The sequence below is a fragment of the Pristiophorus japonicus genome, unplaced genomic scaffold, assembly GCF_044704955.1.
Source record: "Pristiophorus japonicus isolate sPriJap1 unplaced genomic scaffold, sPriJap1.hap1 HAP1_SCAFFOLD_73, whole genome shotgun sequence".
NCBI lineage: Eukaryota > Metazoa > Chordata > Chondrichthyes > Pristiophoridae > Pristiophorus > Pristiophorus japonicus.
Genome location: NW_027254645.1, coordinates 1,851,787 through 1,877,817, shown reverse-complemented (window position 1 = coordinate 1,877,817; position 26,031 = coordinate 1,851,787). Strand labels below are relative to the sequence as shown.

At 46.0% G+C, this 26,031-nt stretch overlaps 1 pseudogene; it reads left to right on the top strand.

Moving 5' to 3' along the window:
• The window catches only part of LOC139256453 (zinc finger protein 271-like), an 83,115-nt pseudogene that overhangs the window by 36,392 nt on the left and 20,692 nt on the right, over positions 1 to 26,031 (top strand).

Genomic DNA, 26,031 nt, shown 5'->3' with positions numbered 1-26,031 from the left:
ACCGAAGGTTCACCAGAATGATTCCCGGGATGGCGGGACTGACATATCAAGAAAGATTGGATCAACTGGGCTTGTATTCACTGGAGTTCAGAAGAATGAGAGGGGATCTCATAGAAACGTTTAAAATTCTGACGGGTTTAGACAGGTTAGATGCAGGAAGAATGTTCCCAATGTTGGGGAAGTCCAGAACCAGGGGTCACATCTAATGATAAGTGGTAAGCCATTTAGGACCAAGATGAGGAGAAACTTCTTCACCCAGAGAGTGGTGAACCTGTGGAATCCTCTACCACAGGAAGCTGTTGAGGCCAATTCACTAAATATATTCAAAAAGGAGTTAGCTGTAGTCCTTACTACTAGGGGGATCAAGGGGTATGGCGAGAAAGCAGGAATGGGGTACTGAAGTTGCATGTTCAACCATGAACTCATTGAATGGAGGTGCAGGCTCGAAGGGCCGAATGTCCTACTCCTGCACCTATTTTCTCTGTTTCTATATGCGCACAAATTACTGAAGGTGGCAGGACAGGTTGGGAAAGCAGTTAAAAAAGCTTACAGGATCCTGGGCATCACAGAGTACAAAAGCAAGGAGGTTATGATAAACCTTTGTAAAACACTGGTTCGGCCTCAATTGGAGCATTGTGCCCAATTCTGGGCACCGCAAATTAGGATGTGAAAGCCTTAGAGAGGGTGCAGAAAAGATTGACAACAATGATTCACGAGATGAGGGACTTCAGTTACGTGGATAGATTGGAGAAGCTGGGGTTGTTCTCCTTGGAGCAGAGAAGGTTGAGAGGAGAATTGATAGAGGTGTTCAAAATCATGAGGAATCCGGACAGAGTAGATAGAGAGATACTGTTCCCACTGGTGGAGGGGTCGAGAACCAGAGGAGACGGATTTAAGGTGATTGGCAAAAGAACCAAAGGCGACCTAAGAAAAATCTATTTTATGCAGCGAGTGGTTGGGATCCGGAATGCACGGCCTGAAAGGGTGGTGGAGGCAGACTGAATCACAGCTTTCAAAATGGACTTGGATAAGTATCTGAAAGAAAACATTTGCAGGGCTCATGAAAGGGCGGGGCAGTGGGACTCGCTGGGAACCGGCAAGGGCTCGACAGGCCAAATAGGAGCAGTAGTAGGCCATTCGGCCCTTCGAGTCTGCACCGCCATTCAATAAGATCATGGCTGACCCTCTATCTCAACACCATATTCCAGCTTTTTCCTCATACCCAATGATGCCATTTGTTTCTAGAAATCTATCTATCTCCCCCTTAAATATATTCAGTGACTTGCCCTCCACTGCCTTCTGTGGTAGAGAATTCCACAGGTTCAACACCCTCTAAGTGAAAGAAATTCTCCTTATCTCGGCCCTAAATTTCCTACCCCGTATCATGAGACTGTGATCCCTTGTTCTCGACTTCCCAGCCCAGGTGAAAGATCCGCCCAGCATCCAGTCTATCCAACCCAGTCAGAACTTTATACGTTTCGATGAGATCCCCTCTCATTCTTCTAAACTCGAGAAAATACAGGCCTAGTCGACCCAATCTCTCCTCATACGACAGTCCTGCCATCCAAAGAATCAGTCTGGTGAACATTCGCTGCACTCCCTCTAAGGCAAGTATACCTTTCTTGGGTAAGGAGACCAAACTGTAGACAATACTCCAGGTGCGGTCTCACCAAGGCCCCCTATAACTGTAGTAGTACATCCTTGCTCCTGTACTCAAATCCTCTTGCAATGAAGGCCAACATACCATTGGATTTCCTAACTGCTTGCTGCACCTGCATGTTGGCTTTCCATGACTGGTGTACAAGGACACCCAGGTCCCTCTGTACATCAACACTTCCCAAGCCATCATCATTTAAATAATATTTTGTCCATATGTTTTTCCTAACAAAGTGGATAATTTCACATTTATCCACGTTGTACTGCATCTGTCTTGTGTTTTCCCACTCACTCAACCTATCTACATAAGAACATAAGAAATAGAAGCAGGAGAAGGCCATACAGCCCCTCGAGCCTGCTCCGCCATTTAATACGATCATGGCTGATCCGACTATGGACTCAGGTCCACTTCCCTGCCCACTCCCCATAAACATCTTATTTCCTTGTCATTTAAGTAATTGTCTATTTCTGTCTAAAACTTATTCAATGTCCCTGCTTCCACAGCTCTCTGAGGCAGCGAATTCCACAGATCCACAACCCTTTGAGAAGAAATTCCTCCTCATCTCAGTTTTAAATGGGCGGTCCCTTATTCTAAGATTATGCCCTCTAGTTCTAGTCTCCCCCATCAGTGGAAACATCCTCTCTGCATCCACCTTGTCAAGCCCCCTCATATTCTTATACATTTCGATAAGATCACCACTCATTCTTCTGAATTCCAGTGAGTAGAGGCCCAACCTACTCAACCTTTCCTCATAAGTCAACCCCCTCATCTCCGGAATCAACCTAGTGAACCTTCCCTGAACTTCCTCCAAAGCAAGTATATGCTTTCGTAAATATGGAAACCAAAACTGCACGCAGTATTCCAGGTCTGCCCTCACCAATACCGTGTACAACTGTAGCAAGACTTCCCTGTTTTTATACTTCGTCCCCTTTGCAATAAAGGCCAATATTGCATTGCTATTCCTGATCAATTGCTGTACCTGCATACTAACCTTTTATGTTCATACACAAGTACCCCCAGGCCCCGCTGTACTGCAGCACTTTGCAATTTTTCTCCATATAAATAATAACTTGTTCTTCAATCTTTGATTTTTTTTTGCCAAAGTGCATGACCTCACACTTTCCAACATTATACTCTATCTCCACACACTTAGCCTGCTATGTCTTTTTGCAGATTTTGTGCGTCCTCCTCAAATTGCTTTTCCTCCCATCTTTGTATCATTGGCAAACTTGGCTACGTTACACTCAGTCCCTACCTCCAAGTCGTTAATATGGATTGTAAATAGTTGGGTTCCGAGCACTGATCCCTGCAGCATCCCATTGGTTACTGATTGCCAAACCGAGAATGAACCATTTATCCCTACTCTCTGTTTTCTATTCGTTTGCCAATCCTCTATCCATGCTAATATATTATCCCCCAACCCCGTAAATTTTTATCTTGTGCAGTAACCTTTATGTGGCACATAGAAACATAGAAAATAGATGCAGGAGTAGACCATTCGTCCCTTCGACACTGCAGCACCATTCAATAAGATCTTGGCTGATCATTCACCTCAGTACACCTTTCCTGCTTTCTCTCCATACCCCTTGATCCGTTTAGCGGTAAGGGCTATATCTAACTCCCTCTTGAATATATCCAACGAACTGGCATCAACAACTCTCTGCTGTAGAACATTCCACTGGTTAACAGCTCTCTGAATGAAGAAGTTTCTCCTCATCTCAGTCATAAATGGCTTACCCCTTATCGTTAGACTGTGTTCCCTGGTTCTGGCCTTCCTCAACATTGGGAACATTCTTCCTGCATCTAACCTGTCCAGTCCCTTCAGAATTGTATATGTTTCTATGAGATCCCCTCTCATCCTTCTGAACTCCAGTGAATACAGGCCCACTTGATCCAGTCTCTGCTCATATGTCAGTCCAGCCATCCCAGGAATGAGTCTGGTGAACTTTCACTGCACTCGCTCAATAGCAAGAACGTCCTTCCTCAGATTAGGAGACCAAACACAATATTCCTGGTGAGGCCTCACCAAGGCCCTGCACAACTGCAGTAAGACCTCCCTGCTCCGATACTCAAATCCCCTAGATATGAAGACCAACATACCATTTGCCTTCTTCACCGCCTGCTGTACCTGCATGCCAACTTTCAATGACTGATGTACCCAGGTCTCGTTGTACCTCCACTTTTCCTAATCTGCCGCCATTCAGATAATATTCCGCCTTCGTGTTTTTGCTACCAAAGTGGATAAGCTCACATTTATCCACGTTATACTGCATCTGCCATGCATTTGCCCATTCACCTAACCTGTCCATGTCACCCTGCAGCCTCTTATCGTCCTCCTCATAGCTCACACCACTACCCAGCTTAGTGTCATCTGCAAACTTGGAGATATTACACTCAAATCCTTCATCTAAATTAAAGTATATTGTAAATATTTGGGGTCCCAGCACTGAGCCCTGCAGCACCCTACTAGTCACTGCCTGCCATTCTGAAAAGGACCCGTTTATCCCGACTCTCTGCTTCCTGTCTGCCAACCAGTTCTCTATCCACGTCAGTACATTACCCCCAATACCATGTGCTTTAATTTTGCATACCAGTCTCTTGTGCGGGACCTTGTCAAATGCCATTTGAAAGTCCAAATACACCACATCCACTGGTTCTCCCTTGACCACTCTACTAGTTACATCCTCCAACAGGCCCAGATGAAATATATCCCAAGCTGTTAAGAGAAGCAAAAACATAGAAACTAGGTGCAGGAGTAGGCCATTCGGCACTTCGAGCCTGCACCGCCATTCAATAAGATCATGGCTGATCATTCACCTCAGTACTCCTTTCCTGCTTTCTCTCCGTACCCCTTGATCCCTTTAGCCATAAGGGCCACATCTAACTCCCTCTTGAATATATCCTATTAACTGGCATCAACAACTCTCTCCGGATGGGAATTCCACAGATTAACAACTCTCTGAGTGAAGAAGTTTGTCCTCATCTCAGTCCTAAATGGCTTACCCCTTATCCTTAGATTATGTCCCCTGGTTTTGGACTTCCGCAACATCGGGAACATTTTTCCTGCATCTAACCTGTCCAGTCCCGTCAGAATTTTATATTTTTCTATGAGATCCCATCCCTTCCTTCTAAACTCCAGTGAGGAGATAGAAACATCGAAAATAGGTGCAGGAGTAGGCCATTCGGCCCTTCGAGCCTCACCGCCATTAAATGAGTTCATGGCTGAACATGCAACTTCAGTACCCCATTCCTGCTTTCTTGCCATACCCCTGGATCCCCCTAGTAGTAAGGACTACATCTAACTCCTTTTTGAATATATTCCCAGGTATGGCGCCAGAGGACTGGAGGACTGCTAATATTTTACCTTTGTTTAGAAAGGGATAGACTGCGTAATTACAGGCCGGTCAGCCTAATCTCACTGGTGGGAGAACTATTGGAAAAAATCTTGAGGGACAGGATAAGTCTTCATTTCGAAAGACATGGATTAATCAAGCACAGACTGGTCACGAAAGTAATAGCCCATGGGATCTCGGGCAAAGTGGCAAGCTGGATCCAAAATTGGCTCGGAGGCAAGAAGCAAAGATTATTGGTTGATGGGTGTTTTTGTGACTGAAAGGCTGTATCCAGAAGCATTCTGCAGGGCTCAGTAATGGGTCCCTTCCTTTCTGTGATATATAATCAATGGCTTGGACTTAGATGTTGGGGGAATGATTAAGAAGTTTGAAGATGATACTAAAATCGGCCGTGTGGTTGATAATGAAGAAGAAAGCTGCGGACTGCAGGAAGATATCAATGTACTGGTCAGATGGGCAGAACAGTGGCAAATGGAATTCAATCCGGATAAGTGTGAGGTTATGCATTTGGGGAGGTCTAACAAGGCAAGGGAATACACATTAAATGGTAAAACACTGAAAAGTGTGGATGAACTAAGGGACCTTGGAGTGCAGGTCCACAGATTCCTGAGGGTAGCAGGCCAGGTAGTTAAGAAGTAATCTGGAATACTTGCCGTTATTAGTCAAGGCACGGAATGCAGGAGCAAGGAAGGTATGCTTGAACTGTATAAAACACTGGTTGGGCCACAGCTGGAGTACTGTGTGCAGTTCTGGTCAGCACATTACAGGAAGCTGTGATTGCACTGGAAAGGGTGTAGAGGAAATTAAGTAGAGGAAATTTACAAGAATGTTGCCTGGACTGGATAATTTTAGCTATGAGGAAAGATTGGAAATGCTGGGTTTGTTTTCTTTGGAACAGAGGAGGCTGAGGAAAGATCGAATTGAGTTGTACAACATTATGAGGGACCTGGATAGAGTGGATAGGAAGGATCTGTTTCCCCAGTCAGATTGGTCAGCAACCAGGTGGCATAGATTTAAAGTAATTTGGAGGAGGTTTAGAGGAGATATGAGGGGGGAAATCATTACCCTGATGGAGATAGGGGTCTGGAACTCACTGCCTGAAAGGGTGATAGAGGCAGGAACCCTCATCATATTTAAAAGATACTTGAATATGTACTTAAAGTGCTGTAACCTACAGGGCTACAGACCAAGAGCTAGAAAGTGAGTTGAGACTGAATAGCTCTTGGTCGGCCGGCATGAACATAATTGGCCAAAATTGCCTCCTTCCATGCTGTAAATTTCTATGATCCAAAACTCAGCCGCCCGTCTCCTAATTCGCATCAAGTCCCGCTCACCCATCACCCCTGTGCTCGCTGACCTATTTTAGTTTCTGGTTAAGCCATGCCTCCATTTCAAAATTCTCATCCTTATTTTCAAATGCCCCCATGGTCTGAACCCTCCCTATCTCTGTAGTCTCCTCCAACCTCACAACCCCCTGAGATATCTGCGCTCCTCGAATTCTGCCCTCTTGAACATCCCTGTTTATAATTGCTCAACTATTGGTGGCCGTGCCTTCTGTTGCCTCAGTCCCAAACTCTGGAACACCTTCCCTAAATCTCTCCTCTTCTCTTTCCTCCTTCAAGATGCTCCGTAAAACCTACTTCTTTGACCGAGCTTTTGGTCACATGCACTAATTTCTACTTACACGGCTCTGTATTATCTCATAAAGTCCTGTGAAGCACTTTGCAATGTTTCACTATGTTAATGGGACTATAGAAATACAGTTGTTATATTCATCGCCTCGAGCTCTGGTCTCCTCTACAAGTGGAAACATTTTCTCCACATCTACCCTATCAAACCCTTTTATAATCTTAATCATACAATCATAGAAAATTACAACACAGAAGCATGCCATTTGGCCCCTTGTATCCATGTTGGTCGAAAAAGAGCTACCCTGCCTAATCCCACCTTCCAGCACTGGGTTGGTAACCCTGTAGGTCACGGTTCTTTAAATACACATCCAAGTATTTTTCAATGTGATGAGGGTTTCTGCCTCTACCACCCTTTGAGGCAGTGAGTTCCTGACTCCCATCTTATCTCCCCTCTAAACCTTCTACCAACCATTTTAAATCTACGCACTATTAATGACCTCTGTCAGGCCACCCCTGAACCTTGTCTTTGAGAGTAAAGAGCCACCAGCCTGTTTACCCTTTCCTGAAAGGTATTTCCTCTCAGTTGTGGTATCATTCTTGTGAATCTTTTTTGCACTGACTACTGATGGTTCCTCGTTTTTTCTCTTCCCTCCTTTCTTGAACGACGGGATAACTATTGCCTCCTTGCAATTCCCGCGGCCTGTTCTAGAATTGAGGGAATTCTGGAAAATCAAAAAAATTCTCTCCCCTCGAGAGCTGTGGAGGCTCGGTCATTGAATATATTTAAGGTGGAGATAGAGAGATTTTTGAAAGTTAAGGGAGTGATGGGGAGCAGGCAGGAAAGTGTAGATGAGGCCAAGATCAGATCAGCCATGATCTTATTGAATGGCGGAGCAGGCTCGAGGGGTCAAATGGCCTACTTCTGTTCCTATTTCTTATGTAAATCCAAGACTCAAGGAGTTGTTGGGAAACTCCTGGAGTCTGTAATCACAGAACAAGGAGAATCATTGTCCCTTTAACTACTACAAACCGCTGTATGGAGGAGAGAGGGAGATACAGTCTTTCCCAGGAACTGTCGCACTACAGAATTAGAGACCCTGTCCCTTTTTAAAAACATAATAAACTCCACTCCACTAGCCTCAGCCCAGATTGTAGGTGCAGGGAAGGGATTGGACCCGTGGGTGGGCTGGGAAGTTTCGTCACCCGGTGAAGGTCTCAGGCCCTGACTAAAAGCCCACAGGCCCCGTGTCTGCACCGTGGTGACAGGCCTGGGGGAGCGGGGTCTGGGGCCACCATCTTGGGCAGGACGGGATCATGGTGCATGCGTGGCTTAAGGGTCCCAGTGACCTGGAGAAAAAATCATTGACTCATTGATTTTATTCTTACTCTGCGCACAACAGGTGAAGAACTGAACACAACCAGAGTAGAGGGAGGGAGAAAACGTAGGCTGGAGCAAAGATATTTTGGAGATGGTGCGATGGGTTTGGATTTCAGCACTGGGAGGAGGGAGAGTGTGTGGGACGGGAATTTACAGCTTTGGAGAACAAGAGAGGAAATAATGTTCCATAGAAACTAGAATTGTCTGTCCTCCATTTCTATCCTGCACTTCCAGTGCTGACTTTTGTAAACTCCTTTCACAGGATACTAGAAAAGGAGGATTTGCAGTCTGGAAACTCCAACCAAACATATCGAGATCTGACAGTCACTCGATTCATCTGAATGTGGATGGAGAAATGTTTGTCTGTTCGATCTGTGGAAAAAGATTTAAACATTAGTGTGACTGGTAAAGCACCGAGACACACACACCCGAGTGAGAGTGTTCCTGTGCACTGACTGTGGAAAGAGCTTTAACCAGTTAAACAGCCTGAAAAAACATCGCACCATTCACAGCGGGGAGAAACCGTAGACGTGTTCTGTGTGTGGACGAGGCTTCATCTGATCGTCCAACCTGGAGAGACACAAGCACACCCGCACCATGGAGAAACGGTGGAAATGTGGGGACTGTGGGAAGGGATTCAAATATTCATCTAGGCTGGAAACTCATCGACGCAGTCACACTGGGGAGAGGCCGTTCACTTGCTCCATGAGTGGGAAGGGATTCACCCAGTCATCCAGCCTACTGTTGCACCAGCGAGCGTACACTGTGGAGCGGCCGGTCACCTGCTCCATATGTGGCAAGGGGTTTGATAAATCATCTCATCATCGGAGACACCAGCGAGTTCACACTGGGGAGAGGCCGTTCATTTTTTCCGAGTGTGGGAAGGCATTCACTCAGTCATCCAGCCTGCTGACACACCAGCGAGTTCACACTGGGGAGAGGCCGTTCACCTGCTCCGAGTGCGGGAAGGGATTCACTTCATCATCCCACCTGCTGACACACCAGCGAGTTCACACTGGGGAGAGGCCGTTCACCTGCTCCGAGTGTGGGAAGGCGATTCAGGCTCTCATCCAGCCTGCTGACACACCAGCGAGTTCACAAGTGACTGCAGGGGTTGGATTCTGCTATTATTATTGCTGTTAATCACATCCAGGACTGAACCGTGTTCACTCTGACAGCTGGGGTTTGCTGCTGTTGATGTAATTAATCCCTATAATTGGGCTGCAGTTTAATTTTATGGATATCATAGAATCGCAGAATTGTTACAGCACAAGGATGTCATTTGGCCCATTGAGCCTTTGCCTGCTCTCTGCATGACCACTTCAGATAATCCCACTCCCCGCCCTTTCCCTGTAGCATTGCAATTTGTTTTTCCTTCAGGTACTTATCCAATTCCTTGTTGAAAGCCGCAATTGAATCTGCCTCCACCAGCCAGTGCATTCCAGATCCTAACCACTCGCAGATTAAACATGTTTTTCCACATTCTGCCTTTGGTTCTTTTGCCAATCACCTTGAATCTGTGTCCTCTGGTTCTAGACCTTTCCACCAATGGGAACAGTTTCTCTCTATCTACTCTGTCCAGACCCCTCATGATTTTGAACACCTCCATCAAACCTCCTCACAACCTTCTCTGCTCTAAGGAGAACAATCCCAGCTTCTCCAGTCTATCCACTTAACTGAAGTCCAACATCCCTGGAATAATTCTTGTAAATCTTTCCTGCACCCTCTGTCAAATAATTGTCAAATAAATCAACTTTGGTCCCTACATACTGTGAGTCGATTCCTTGATTTCTCCATGGGGGAGACTGTTACTAACTGTTCCATTTTTGAGCCTTTTCGGACTAAAGGCGGACAGGCCCCTTGGACCTCATGGCTTGCATCATAGGGTCTTAAAAGAAATGACGACAGAGATAGTGGATGTATTGGTTGTAATCTACCAAAATACCTTGGATTCTGGGGAGGTCCCAGCAGATTGGAAAACCATAAATGTAATGCCCCTATTTAAAAAAGGAGGCAGACAGAAAGCAGGGAGCTATAGACCAGTTAGCCTAATGTCTGTTATTGGAAAATGCTGGAGTCCATTATTCTTCTTTCTTAGGCAGTCCCTTGTATCAAGGATGACCTGATTCCACAACAAAAAGGGATGCGTTCACAGGTGTTTCAATGAAGGAACTAAATTCTCGGTCCCGAGCTACATATTGAAGGGTGGAAGATGCCTGCGCGTGGATTCTTTTAACGTGGGGTGACCGTAGCACACCAGCCACCACACGGGCTTGACAGAGCTAGGTCTTGGTCCAGTGGCAAGGGTTAACCAAGACGACTGGAGACCAGCTCTGCTGCACGGACCTAGTGCACAGTAGCAGGACATTTGGAAAAGCATGATTCAATCAAGCAGAATCAGCATGGCTTTATCAAAGGGAAATCATGTTTGACAAATTTGCTGGATTTGTTTGAGGATGTAATGAGCAGAATGGATAAGGGGAAACCAGTGGATGTGGCGTATTTAGATTTCCAGAAGCCATTCAATAAGGTGCCACATAAAAGGTTACTGCACAAGATAAAAGTTCACAGGGATGAGGACAATATATTGGCATGATTAGACGATTGTTTTCTTTTAGTTAGCCAGAGATAAATGGGTAATTTTCCTGTTGGAAAAATAACTAGTGGGGTGCTGCAGGGATCGGTGCTGGGGCCTCAACTATTTACAATCTAAATTAATGATTTGGATGAAGGGACCGAGTGTAATGTAACCAAGTTTGCTGATGATGCAAGGATGGGTGGGAGTGCAAATTGTGAGGATGACACAAAAAATCTTCAAAGGGATATAGACAGGCTACGTGAGTGGGCAAACATTTGGTAGATGAAGTATAATGTGAGAAAATGTGAGGTTATCCACTTTGGCAGAAAAACGAGAAAAGCAATTATGATTTAAATGGAGAAAAATTGCAAAGTGCTACAGTGCAGAGGGACCTGGGGGTCCTTGTCCATGAAACACATAACGTTAGTATGCAGGTGCAGCAAGTAATCAGGAAGGCAAATGGAATGTTGGCCTTTATTTCAAGGGGAATAGAGTATAAAAGCAGAGAAGTCCTGCTACAACTGTACAGGGTATTGGTGAGGCCGCACCAGGAGTACTGCATATAGTTTTAGTCTTTCTATTTAAGGAAGGATATACTTGTATTGGAGGCTGTTCTGAGAAGGTTCACAAGGTGATTCCGGAGATGAAGGGGTTGACTTATAATGATAGGTTGAGTAGGTTGATCCTATACTCATTGGAGTTCAGAAGAATGAGAGGTGATCTTATCGAAACATTTCAAATAATGAGGGTCTCGACAAGATGGATGCAGAGAGAACCTGTTTGAAGTAATCAGAGAATCGACAGAATCTGTCCCTTTAAACGGGCACAGAGACTATGTGAAACGAAGAAAGAAGCATTATTGGCCGACTAAAAGTAAACCGGATGTGTGTAAGTAGCGCTCCACCAGCCGACTGAAGCAGTGGTTGTCAGTGCCAGGCGCAGGACTAGGGGGCGAGGGACAATTTTTGGTCCAGGGCACTGTGCGTGGTGATGATGTCAGCATCATGGAGTGCAGCAGAGCGGGGTGCAACGTCTTACCGTCGCTGCAAAACTTTAATGGGAAGCGCTGTTCTCACCGCGCCCAGTCGCAAACTCATTTGCACCTAGTTATCGCCAGCTGGGAGCATTAACGGGCGATGCAAAGTTGCAAAATTTCACTCCCTCTCCCTGCAAACATGGACAGAGACACTGCAAATTTAAACAAACACAGATACACTGTTCAGTTAAACAGGCACCGGGCCACTACCAATTTGTGAGTCTCAGAGACACTGCCCCTTTAAACCATCCCAGAGACACTGCCCCTTTAAACAGGCACAGGGACACTGCCCCTTTAAACAGGCACAGGGACACTCTCAAAGCTTCCTTGAAAAAGTGCAACATCCCCACAGACACCTGGGAACCCCTGGCCTAAGACCGCACTAAGTGGAGGAAAAGCATTCAGGAAGGCGCTGAACACCGCCAGTCTCTTCCCTGGGAGCAAGCTGAAGCCAAGCATCGACAACCCAGGCTCCCCACCCACCCGTTCCTTCAACCACTGCCTGTCCCACTTGTGAGAGAGACTATAAGTCCCCCATTGGACTCTTCAGCCACTTGAGAACTCATTTTTAATGTGGAAGCAAGTCATCCTCGACTCCGAGGGACTGCCTCAGAAGAGTAGACCTTGCCCCTTTAAACAGGCACAGTGACCCTGCCCCTTGAAGTAGAGCGCGCCCTGAATTTTTCGCCGATTGATTGATTGATTGGTGCCGTAGCCCCGCCCGCGCCCCCGCCGCTGATTGGCGCAGAGCAGCGCGCGCTGGGTGGTTGATGCCCCGTGCGGCCTCGCCATTGGCTGCGGGCTGAGTGGCGGCGGCGCGCGGGAGGGCGGTTGGCGGTTGGCCGGTGGGCTTCGCTTGCGGCCCGTGAGGCCGGCGGAGGCCATTGTGGAGATTGCCTGCGGACTGACGCAGTTACTTACACCGCGGAGGGGCGAGGTTTGGGCCGCAGAATCGTCGGTAGGAGGCGGCTGCAGGAGAGCTTCGGGCGGCGACGGGCCTTAGTTATGGGGGGGGGGAGAGCAGGGAGGAGAGAAATGGCCGTTTATGGGGAAAGAGTTCGACAACCATCTTTGGGCAACACGCCGCGGGGAGCTGGGAACGAGAGGGGCGCGGCTTGCTCGGACGTCACAGCGCTTGCCATTGTCCTGCTGCAGGGCAGGGAGCATGCGCGGCGGCAATCTTGGTGCAGGAAGGCCATCAGGTACAGGATGGTGACCAATGACAAGAATAAAGCTGCAGCAGCTGGGGTGGTTATACTTGGAGCAGTCACAATCAGGAAGGCGTTAGATTGAATCAGGGAACAGAGTGGTTCTGCTCACACAATTAGAGAATGGTTACAGCACGGAAGAAGCTTTTTCGACCCGTCGAGCCCGTACCGAGTCCCACTGCCCCGTCCCTCTCCCCCCACGCCCCCCCGGCCCTGCAAATGTTTTATTTCAGATATGTATCCAATTCCCTTTTGAAAGCCGTGATTGAGTCTGCCTCCACCACCCTTTCAGGCCGTGCATTCCCGATCCTAACCACTCGTTGCGTAAAAACACTTTTTCTTGCGTCGCCTTTCGATTCTTCTGCCAATCGCCTTAAATCTGTATCCTCTGGTTCTTGACCCTTCGGCCAATGGGAGCAGTTTCTCTCTATGCACTCTGTCCAGACCCCTCATGATTTGGAACACTTCTTTCAAATCTCCTTTCAACCTTCTCTTCTCCAAGAACAACTCCACCTTCTCCAGTCAATCCATGTAACTGAAGTCACTCATCTCGTGAATCATTCTTGGAAATCTTTTCTGCACCTGCTCTAAGGCCTTCACATCCTAATGTGCGGTGCCCAGAATTGGACACACTGCTCCAGTTGAGGCCGAACCATTGTTTTATAAAGGTTCATCATAACTTCCTTGCCTTTTGTGCTCTTTGATGCCCAGGATCCTATAAGCTTTTATAACTGCTTTCTCAACCTGTCCTGCCACCTTCAGCGATTTGTGCACATATACCCGCAGGTCTCACTGTTCATGCAGCCCCTTTAGTTTATATTGCCTCTACTCGTTCATTTAATCATGTTTCCCTAATTTTATTTCTTAACTCAGATTCACGGCCTCAATTTATTTCTCCCTCTGAGCCCCTCAACTTCATCTGGTAGCGTAATGTTGTCGAGTGGTGATTGATTGCCCTGGGAACCAACAGGAAGTGAGCTCAGAGGCCGGTGGGCCCAGGGATCAGCGTGTTCTGCAACCAATCACGGTGTTTGAGGGGTGTATCCTGAGTCGGCCTGTCAGGTGAGTCTGTGAGAACCCCTGTTAAACAATTTATCTTTTAAAAATTAAATCGAGATTTCTCTTGTCAACAAAAAATTTTAAAGTTTGTCAGTATTTTGTTTCCCTGGAGTTCTCGTGAGTTTCAGACACTTCAGTGGACCAGGTGTTTAAAGATCATTCAATTCCCTCTTTCCATGTCGCTGTTAGTTAAAGGCACAGAGATTGGTTTCCCCTCATTATTCATCTGTAGTATTTAAAGTAATATCCTTCTTATTGGTAGTGAGTCACATTCTGTGCTGGGCGAGATGGCTGGTGGCATCTGCCTTTAAAATACTCATCCTCTTGTTCAACTCTCTCCAGGGTCTCACCCCTCCCTTTCTCTGTGACCTCTGCCAGCATACCAATCCTTTGAATAGGCTAGGTTTGTTTCCTTTGGAACCGAGGAGGCTCAGGCGAGACCTTAACGAGGTGTTTAACATTATGAGGGGCCTAGATATAGCAGATAGGAAGGAACAATTTCCCTTCACACAGGGATCAACAACCAGAGGGCATAGATTTAAAGTAATTGGTAGGAGGTTTGGAGGCGATTTGAGGGTAAATTTCTTCACGCGGATTGTGCTTGGGGTCTGGAACTCACAGCCTGAAAGGGTGGTGGAAGCAGATTCACGAGTTAGTTTCAAAAGAGATAAATATTTGAGTTAGAAATACTTGCAGGCTTGAGGCAAGAGCAGGGGAGTGGGGCAAATTCTACATACATAGGAGGGGCAAGAGAGGAAAGAATGTTGCAGAGAAACTAGAACTGTCTGCTCAGAAGTAAAATCATGGCATGGCAGCTCAGTCCCATGGAATGAACATCCTGTGCCATGTGGGAAGTTTCTCGTGGCCTGGACAATCACATGTGTGGGAAGCGTTGCCAGCTAGAGCAGCTCGAGCTCCGGGTTTCGGAGCTTGAGCAGTGGCTGGCATCACTGCAGTGCATCTGAGAGGCTGAGAACTTTGTAGATAACACGTTTCAGGAGATGTTCACCCTGCAGTTTAAGTGTGTGCAGGCAGAGAGGGAATGGGTGACCGCCAGACAGACAAGGAGGACCAGGCAGCTAGGGCAGAACTCCCCTGACTCGCTAACCGATTTTCAATCTGTAAAGTACTGGTGAGTGCGATCGTTGCTTTGGGGAGTGCAGCCAGCGCCAAGTCCACGGCACCATGGGTTGCTCAGCTGCACAGGAGAAACAAAGAAAATAGGTGCAAGAGTAGGCCATTCAGCCCTTCGAGCTTGCACCGCCATTCAATAAGATCATAGCTGATCACTCCCTCAGTACCCCTTTCCCACTTTCTCTCCATACACCTTGATCCCCTTAGCCGTAAGGGCCATATGTAACTCCTTCTTGAATATATCCAATGAACTGGCATCAACAAGTATCTGCGGCAGAGAATTCCACAGGTTAACAACTCTGAGTGAAGAAGTTACTCCTCATCTTAATTCTAAATGGCCTACCCCTTATCCTAAGACTGTGTCCCCTGGTTCTGGACTTCCCCAACACCGGGAACAATTTTTCCCGCATCCAAACTGTCCAGGCCCGTCAGAATCTTATACGTTCCTATGAGATCCCCTCTCATCCTTCTAAACTCCAGTGAATAAATGCACAGTTCATCCAGTCTCTCCTTGTATAACAGTCCAGCCATCCCTGGAATCAGTCTGGTGAAACTTCGCTGCACTCCCTCAATAGCAAGAACGTCCTTCGTCAGATTAGGAGACCAAAATTGAAAACACTATTCCAGGTGAGGCCTCACTAATGCCCTGTACAACTGCAGTAAGACCGCCCCTGCTCCTATACACAAATCCCCTAGCTATGAAGGTCAACATACCATTTGCCACCTTCACCGCCTGCTGTACCTGCATGCCAGCTTTCAATGACTGATGAACCATGACATCCAGGTCTTGTTGCACCTCCCCTTTTCCTAATCTGCCACCATCCAGATAATATTCTGCCTTCGTGTTTTGCCCCCAAAATGGATAGCCTCACATTTATCCTCATTATACTGCATCTGCCATGCATTTGCCCACTCACCTAACCTGTCCAAGTCACCCTGCAGCCTCTTAGCATTCTCCTCACAGCTCACACCGCCACCCAGTTTAGTGTCATCTGCAAATTCCGAGATATTACACTCAATTCCTTCATCTAAATCGTTAATGTATATTGTAAAGAGCTGGGCTCCCAGCACTGAGCCCTGCAGCACTCCGCTAGTCACTGCCTGCCATTCTGAAAAGGACCCGTTTATCCCGACTCTGTGCTTGCTGTCTGACAACCAGTTCTCTATCCACGTCAGTACATTATCCCCAATACCATGTGCTTTGATTTTGCACACCAATCTCTTGTGCGGGACATTGTCAAAAGCCTTTTGAAAGTCTAAATACACCACATCCACTGGTTCTCCCTTGTCCGCTCTGCTAGTTACATCCTCAAAAAATTCCAGAAGATTCGTCAAGCATGATTTCCCTTTCATAAATCCATGCTGACTTGGACCGATCCTGTCACTGCTTTCCAAATGGGAAGGAAGAAGAATGGAAGAGCAATTGTGGTACAGGATTTGCTAGTTAGGGGAACAGATGTGAATGTTTGAAAATGTATAGAATATGAATGTTTGAAAATGTATAGAGAAAGTGAAATTGAACAAAGAAATCATGGGAGAATAACTAAAAGAATGTCAGACTGCAAATATTACAACATCAGCACAATTAACAGACTTGCAAGTTCTAAGTTACTAGTCACGCCAGTAAAATTGTAACATTTAGAAGCAAAGTGTGAGAAAGTTCTTTGAGCAAAGTGTGAGAAAGTTCTTTGAGCAAAGTGTGAGAAAGTTCTTTGGGAAAAACAGCCCATACAGATGTCGGCTCATGAGTGGACAAACGGAAGGAGGGATCAAAAGGGATAGGCTGAACTAGGATGTCACTCTAATTGTATCTTGTTACCTTGTACCGAAAATGTATAACCGTTGTGCCTTCACAATGTAACGGCACTTGTCCGTATGAAGTAGGTGCGCTCTATCGAGAGAGCATTGCTTCTGTCTGATAAGTCCCGGCTGTACAAAAAGAATAAAGACTGCTTTGTTATAAGCTTCTTTGGTGTTCGCCTGAGTGTATTCGCTGAAACAGATTGAAGGGAAAAGAATCCGGAAATCCACACAGACAGGTACTTCTGCAGATGTGACTCCGGGGATGGTATGTTGCCTCTCTAATGCCAGGGTCAAGGTTGTCACTGAATGGCTGCAGGACAGTCTGGGGTGGTGGTGAATAGCCAGAGGTCATGGTCCATATCGGCACCATTGGCATAGGTAGAAAGCGGGATGAGGTCCTACATGCAGATTTTAAGGAGCTAGGAAAGAGATTTAAAAAGCTGGACATCAAAGGTCGTAATGTCCTGATTACTCCAGGTGCCACGTGCTAGTGAGTACAGAAATAGGAAGATAGCGCAGATGAATGCATGGCTGCTGAGATGGTGCAGGAGGAAAGGCTTTAGATTCCTGAGGTTTTGGGACCATTTCTGGGGGACGTGAGACCTGTACAAGCCGGACGGGTTGCACCTCAACTGGACTGGGACCAATATCCTCACTGTGTGGTTTACTACTGCTGTTGGAGAGGGATTAAGCTAGCTTGGCAGGGGGATGGGAATCTGAGAGTAGATTCAGACGGGAGAGAAGAACAGCTAGAATGGGAGGCAGAAATTGGAAAGTGAGTTTGGATGGCGGAGGAAACAGCAGCTTAAAAAATAGACAACAAGGGAGTTTCGCAATGCTAAATGGTATATTCCTCAATGCAAGGTGGCTAGAGGATAAGGCAGATGAGCTGAGGGCACAGACAGACATGTGGGAGTATGATATTGTAGCTATTAGTGAGACATGGCTGAAAGAGGGGCACGAATGGCAGCTCAACATTCCTGGTTAAAGAAGGGATAGAGAGGGGGATTAAAAAGGAGGGTGTTTTGCAATATTGATTAAAGAAACAATTACAGCTCTGAGGAGGGATGATATGTTGGAGGGATCATCAAATGAGGCCACATGGGAGAACTGAAGATCAAGAAAGCGACAGTCACACTGCTGGGGATGTACTATAGATCCCCAAACAGTCAGAGGGAGATAGAAGAGCAAATATGTAGGCACATTTCTGAAAGGTGCATAAACAATAGGGCTGTAATAGTAAGGGATTTCACCTACCATAACATTAACTGGGATAAATTTCGTGTGAAAGATGTCGAGGGAACAGAATTCTTAAAATGCATTCAGGAGAACTTTTCTAGCCTGTATGTAACAAGCACAACAAGAGAGGGGCGGTTCCAGACTTAGTTTTCGGGAATGAAGCTGGGCAGGTGGGAGGGGTATCAGGAGAACATTTTGGTGCTGGTGATCATAATTCAGTTAGATTTAGGGTAGTTATAGAAAAGGACAAAGATAGACCAGGAATAAAAGTTTTCAACTGGGGAAAAGCTAATTTTACCAAGCTGAGATGTGATTTAGTCAAAATGGACTGGAAAGAGCAATGGTATGCATTCAAGGAGGAGATAGTGAGGGTTCAGAGCAGGTATGTTTTGTTAAGAAAAAGGGTGAGACTAATAAATCTAGAGCCCCCTGGACGTCAACATTAGAACATAAGAAATAGGAGCAGGAGTAGACCACACGGCCCGTCGAGCCTGCTCCGCCATTCAATATGATCATCGCCTCAACTATACTTTCCCGCCTGATCTCTATATCCCTTGATTCCCCTAGAGTCCAAAAATATATCTATCTCGACCTTGAATATACTCCGAGACAGCATCTGCAGCCCTCTGGATCAGAGAATTCCAAAGATTCTCAACCCTCTAAGTGAAGAAATTTCTCCTCATCTGAATGGCCTACCCCTTATCCTGAGACAATGCCCCCTCGTTCTAGAAGTTCTAGATACTCCAGCCAGGGGAATCAACCTCTCAGCATCTACCCTGTCAATCCCCTTCAGAATCTTGTATGTTTTAATGAAGATATCAATGGACTAGTCAAGTGGGCAGAACAGTGGCAAATGGAATTCAATGCGTAGAAATGTTAGACATTGCATTTAGGAAGGGCTAATAACGCAAGTGAATGCACAATAAATGGTAGGATAGTGAAGTGTAGAGGAACAGAGGAACCTTGGAGTGCATGTCCACAGATCCCTGAAGGTATCAGGACAGGTGGTTAAGAAGGCATATAGGAGAGTTGTCTTTATTAGCCGAGGCATAGACTATAAGAGCAGAGAGATTATGCTTGAACTGTATAAAACACTAGTTAGGCCACAGATCGAGTACAGCGTGCAGTTCTGGTCACCACATTACAGGGAAGATGTGCTTGCACTGGAGAGGGTGCAGAGGAGATTGATGAGGATGTTGCCTGGACTATGAGGAAAGATTGGATAGGCTGGGATTGTTTTCTTTGGAACAGAGCAGGCTGAGGGGAGAACTTATTGAGGAGCCTCGATAGAGTGGATAGGAATGACCTATTTCCCTTAGCAGATGGGGCATAGATTTAAAGTGATTGGTAGAAGGTACAGAGGGGATTTGAGGAGTCCTAGTCAAACAGAGGGTGGTGTGGTCTGGAACTCTCGGCATGAAAGGGTGGTGGAGGCAGAAACCCTCAGCATTTAAAACGTACTTGGATATGCACTTGAAGTGCCGTAACCGACAAGGCCACGGACCAAGAGCTGGAAAGTGAGATGAGGCTGGCAAGGACACGATGGGGCCCCATGGCCTCCTTCTGTGCTGTCAACTTCTAAGATCCTGTACTTGCAGTGATGACTTTCGTAAATTATGAGGACAGGTTGCACAGAGTAGGCGTGTATTCCCTTGAATATAGAAGATTAAAGGGTGATCTAATTGAGTTGTTTCAGATGATTAAATGAGTCCAAAGGGTAAATAGAGAGAAACTATTCCCTCTGGTGGGAAAGTCCTCAAATAAGGGACACAACCTTCAAATTCGAGCTCGGCCGTTCAAGGGTGATGTCAGGAAGCATTTCCTCACACAAATGCTGAGTGGCTGTTTCTCTTGGCTCGAGAGTCTAGAACTAGGGGTCAGAGTCTCAGGATAAGGGGTCGGCCATTTAGGACTGAGATTAGGAGAAATTTCTTCATTCACAGGGTTGTAAATCTTTGGAATTCCCTACCCCAGAGAACTGTGGAAGCTCAATCATTGAGTATATTTAGGGCTGCGATAGAGAGCTGTTTGGACACTAAAGGAATCAAGGGATAGGGGGATTGTGCGTGAAAGTGGAGCTGAAACCTTGATCTTATTGAATGGCGCAGCAGGCTCAAGGGACCGTAAAAACAGAGAACCAGAGAAAATAGGTGCAGGAGTTGGCCATTCGGCCCTTCGAGCTTGCACCGCCATTCAATAAGGTCATGGCTGATCATTCCTTCAATATCCCTTTCCTGCTTTCTCTCTATTCCCCTTGACCACCTTAGCCGTAAGGCCATATCTAACTCCCTCATGAATATATCCAATGAACTGGCATCAACAACTCTCTGCAGCAGGGAATTCCACAGGTTAACAACTCTCTTGAGTGAAGAAGTTTCTCCTCATCTCAGTCCTAAATGTCCAATCCCTTATCCTAAGGCTATGTCCCCTTGTTTTGGACTTCCCCAACATCGGGAACATTCTTCCTGCATCTAACCTTTCCAGTCCCATTAGAATCTTATACGTTTCTATGAGATCCCCTCTCATCCTTCTAAACTCCAATGAATAAAGGCCCAGTTGATCCAATCTCTCCTCATATGACAGTCCAGCCATCACTGGAATCAGTTTGATGAACCTTCGCTGCACTCCCTCACTAGCAAGAACGTCCTTCCTCAGATTAGGAGACCAAAACTGAACACACTATTCCAGGTGAAGCCTCACTAAGGCCCTGTACAACTGCTGTAAGACTTCCCTGCTCCTATACTCAAATCCCCTAGCTATGAAGGCCAACATACCATTTTCCTTCTTCATCGCTTGCTGTACCTGCATGCCCACTTACATTGACTGATGAACCATGACACCCAGGTCTCGTTGCCCCTCCCCTTTTCCTAATCTGCCACCATCCAGATAATATTCTGCCTTTGTGTTTTTGCCCCCAAAATGGATAACCTCACATTTATCCACATTATACTGCATCTGCCATGCATTGCCCACTCACCTAACCTATCCAAGTCACGCTGATGCCTCTAAGCATCCTCTTCACAGCTCACACCACCACCCAGTTTAGTGTCATCCGCAAACTTGGAGATGTTACACTCAATTCCTTCATCTAAATCATTGATGTATATTGTAAAGAGCTGGGATCCCAGCACTGAGCCCTGCAGCACTCCACTAGTCACTGCCTGCCATTCTGAAAAGGACCCGTTTATCCCGAGTCTCTGCTTCCTGTCTGCCAACCAGTTCTCTATCCACGTCAGTACATTACCCCCAATACCATGCGCTTTGATTTTGCACACCAATCTCTTGTGCGGGACCTTTTCAAAAGCTTTTTGAATGTCCAAATACACTACATCCACTGGTTTTCCCTTGTCCACTCTGCCAGTTACATCCTCAAAGAATTCCAGAAGATTCGTCAAGCATGATTTCCCTTTCATAAATCCATGCTGAACTGATCCGATTCTGTCACCGCTTTCCAAATGCGCTGCAATTTCATCCTTAATGATTCATTCCAACATTTTTCCCACTACTGATGTCAGGCTAACCGGTCTATAATTACCCGTTTTCTCTATTCCTCCTTTTTTTAAAAGTGGTGTTACATTAGCTACCCCCCAGTCGATAGGAACTGATCCAGAGTCAATAGATTGTTGGAAAATGATCACAATGCATCCACTATTTCTAGGGTTACTTCCTTAAGTACTCTGGGATGCAGACTATCAGGCCCCAGGATTTATCGGCCTTCAATCCCATCAATTTCCCTAACACAATTTCCCACCTAATAAGGGTATCCATCAGTACCTCCTTCTCACTAGACCTACTGTCCCCTAGTACAATCGGAAGGTTATTTGTGTCTTCCCTTGTGAAGACAGAACCAAAATATTTGTTCAATTGGTCTGCCATTTCTTTATTCCCCATTATAAATTCCCCTGAATCCGATTGCAAGGGACCTACGGTTTCTCTTCACAGATTTATAGAAGCTTTTGCAGTCCGTTTTTATATTTCCTGCAAGCTTCCTCTCGTATTCTATTTTTCCCTCCTCAGTAAACCCTCAGTATTCCTCTGTTGAATTCTAAATTTCTCCCAGTCCTCAGGATTGTTGCTTTTTCTAGCCAAATTATATGCCTCTTCCTTGGCTTTAACACTATCCTTAATTTTCCTTGTTAGCCATGGTTGAGCCACCTTCCCTGTTTTATTTTTACTCCAGGCAGGGATGTACAATTGCTGAAGTTCATCCATGTGATCTTTAAATATTTGCCATGCTTATCCACCGTCAACCCTTTAAGTATCCTTTGCCAATCTATTCTCGCCTTTTCACGCCACATACGGTCGAAGTTTCTTTTCCTTAAGTTCAGGACCCTAGTTTCCAAATTAACTGTGTCACTCTCCATCTTAATAAAGAATTCTACCATATTATGGTCACTCTTCCCCAAGGGGCCTCGCACAAAAAGATTGCGAATTAGTCCCTTCTCCTTACACATCACCCAGTCTAGAATGGCCAGCTCTCTAGTTGGTTTCTCGACATACTTGTCCAGAAAACCATTCCTAATACACTCCAGGGAATCCTCCTCTACCGCATTGCTACCAGTTTGGTTCGCCCAATCAATATGTAGATTAAAGTCGCCCATGATAACTGCTGTACCTTTACTGCACACATCCCTTATTTAATTGTTTGATGCTGTCCCCAACCTAACTACAACTGTTTGGTGGTCTGTACACAACTTCCACGAACGTTTTCTCCCCTTTGGAATTCCGCAGCTCCACCCATACCGATTCCACATCATCCAGGCTCATGTCCCTCCTTACTGTTGCATTAATTTCCTTTTTAACCAGCAACACCACCCTCCCTCCTTTTCCTTTCTGTCTACCCTTCTAAATGCTGAATACCCTTGGATGTTGAGTTCCCAGCCTGGGTCACCTTGGACCAATGTCTCTGTGATGCCAATGACATAGAAACATAGAAACATAGAAACATAGAAATTAGGTGCAGGAGCAGGCCATTCAGCCCTTCTAGCCTGCACCGCCATTCAATGAGTTCATGGCTGAACATTAAACTTCAGTACCCCCTTCCTGCCTTCACGCCATAACCCTTGATCCCCCGAGTAGTAAGGACTTCATCTAACTCCATTTTGAATATATTTAGTGAATTGGCCTCAACTACTTTCTGTGTTAGAGAATTCCACAGGTTCACCACACTCTGGGTGAAGAAGGTTCTCCTCATCTCGGTCCTAAATGGCTTACCCCTTATCCTTAGACTGTGACCTCTGGTTCTGGACTACCCCAACATTGGGAACATTCTTCCTGCATCTAACCTGTCTAAACCCGTCAGAATTTTAAACGTTTCTAAGAGGTCCCCTCTCATTCTTATGAACTCCAGTGAATACAAGCCCAGTTGATCCAGTCCTTCTTGATAGGTCAGTCCCGCCATCCCGGGAATCAGTCTGGTGAATCTTCGCTGCACTCCCTCAATAGCAAGAATGTCCTTCCTCAAGTTAGGAGACCAAAACTGTACACAATACTCCAGGTGTGGCCTCACCAATGCCCTGTACAACTGTAGCAACACCTCCCTGCCCCTGTATTCAAATCCCCTCGCTATGAAGGCCAACATGCCATTTGCTTTCTTAACCGCCTCCTGTACCTGCATGCTAACCTTCAATGACTGATGCACCATGACACCCAGGTCTCGTTGCACCTTCCCTTTTCCTAATCTGTCACCATTCAGATAATAGTCTGTCTCTCTGTTTTTACCACCAAAGTGGATAACCTCACAATTATCCACATTATACTTCATCTGCCATGCATTTGCCCACTCACCTCACCTATCCAATCACTCTGCAGCCTAATAGCATCCTCCTCGCAGCTCACACTGCCACCCAACTTAGTGTCATCCGCAAATTTGGAGAAACTGCATTTAATCCCCTCGTCTAAATCATTAATGTACAGTGTAAACAGCTGGGGCCCCAGCACAGAACCTTGCGGCACCCCACTAGTCACTGCCTGCCATTCTGAAAAGTACCCGTTTACTCCTACTCTTTGCTTCCTGTCTGACAACCAGTTATCAATCCACGTCAGCACACTACCCCCAATCCCATGTGCTTTAACTTTGCACATTAATCTCTTGTGTGGGACCTTGGTCGAAAGCCTTCTGAAAGTCCAAATATACCACATCAACTGGTTCTCCTTTGTCCACTTTACTGGAAACATCCTCAAAAAATTCCAGAAGATTTGTCAAGCATGATTTCCCTTTCACAAATCCATGCTGACTTGGACCTATCATGTCACCATTTTCCAGATGCACTGCTATAACATCCTTAATAATTGATTCCATCATTTTACCCACTACTGAGGTCTGACTGACCGGTCTATAATTCCCTGTTTTCTCTATCCCTCCTTTTTTAAAAAGTGGGGTTACATTGGCTACCCTCCACTCCATAGGAACTGATCCAGAGTCAATGGAATGTTGGAAAATGACTGTCAATGCATCCGCTATTTCCAAGGTCTTTTCCTGAAGTACTCTGGGATGCAGTCCATCAGGCCCTGGGGATTTATCGGCCTTCAATCCCATCAATTTCCCCAACAATAAAGATTTCCCTCAGTTCCCCCTCCTTACTCGACCCTCTGACCCCTTTTATATCCGGAAGGTTGTTTGTACCCTCCTTAGTGAATACCGAACCAAAGTACTTGTTCAATTGGTCTACCATTTCTTTGTTCCCCGTTATGACTTCCCCTGATTCTGACTGCAGGGGACCTATGTTTGTCTTTACTAATCTTTTTCTCTTTACATACCGATAGAAACTTTTGCAATCCACCTTAATGTTCCCTGCAAGCTTCTTCTCGTACTCATTTTTCCCTGCCCTAATCAAAAGCTTTGTCCTCCTCTGCTGAGTTCTAAATTTCTCCCTGTCCCCAGGTTCGCTGCTATATCTGGCCAATTTGTATGCCACTTCCTTGGCTTTAATAATATCCCTGATTTCCCTAGATAGCCACGGTTGAGCCACCTTCACTTTTTTATTTTTACGCCAGACAGGAATGTACAATTGTTGTAATTCATCCATGCGGTCTCTAAATGTCTGCCATTGCCCATCCACAGTCAACCCCCTAAGTATCATTCGCCAATCTATCCCAGCCCATCATACCCGTTAACTGCTATCTGCACAGTTAATTCGTCCACCTTATTCCGAATGCTCCTCGCATTGAAGCACAGAGCTTTCAGGCTTGTCTTTCTAACACACTTTGCCCCTTTAGAATTTTGGTGTAATGTGGCCCTTTTTGTTTTTTGCCTTGGGTTTCTCTGCCCTCCACTTTTACTATTCTCCTTTCTATCTTTTGCATCTGACTCCATTTTATTTCCCTCTGTCTCCCTGTATAGGTGCCCATCCCCCTGCCATATTAGTTTAACTCCTCCCGAACAGCACGAGCAAACACTCCCCCTAGGACATTAGTTCCGGTCCTGCCCAAGTGCAGACCATCCGGTTTGTACTGGTCCCACCTCCACCAGAACTGGTTCCAAAGCCCCAGGCGTTTGAATCCCTCCCTTCTGCACCACTGCTCAATCCACGTATTCATCTGAGCTATCTTGCGATTCCTACTCTGACTAGCACGTGGCACCGGCAGCAATCCTGAGATTACTACCTTTTGAGGTCCTACTTTTTAGTTTAACTCCTAGCTCCTTAAATTCATCTCGTAGGACCTCATCCAGTTTTTTTGCCTGTATCTTTGGTACCTATATGCACCACGACAACTAGCTGTTCACCCTCCCTTTTCAGAATGTCCTGCACCTGCTCCGAGACATCCTTGACCCTTGACCCAGGGACATACCATCCTGGAGTCTCGGTTGCGGCCGCAGAAACGCCTGTCTATTCCCCTTACAATTGAATCCCCTATCATTATAGAAACATAGAAACATAGAAAATAGGTGCAGGAGTAGGCCATTCGGCCCTTCTAGCCTGCACCGCCATTCAGTGAGTTCATGGCTGAACATT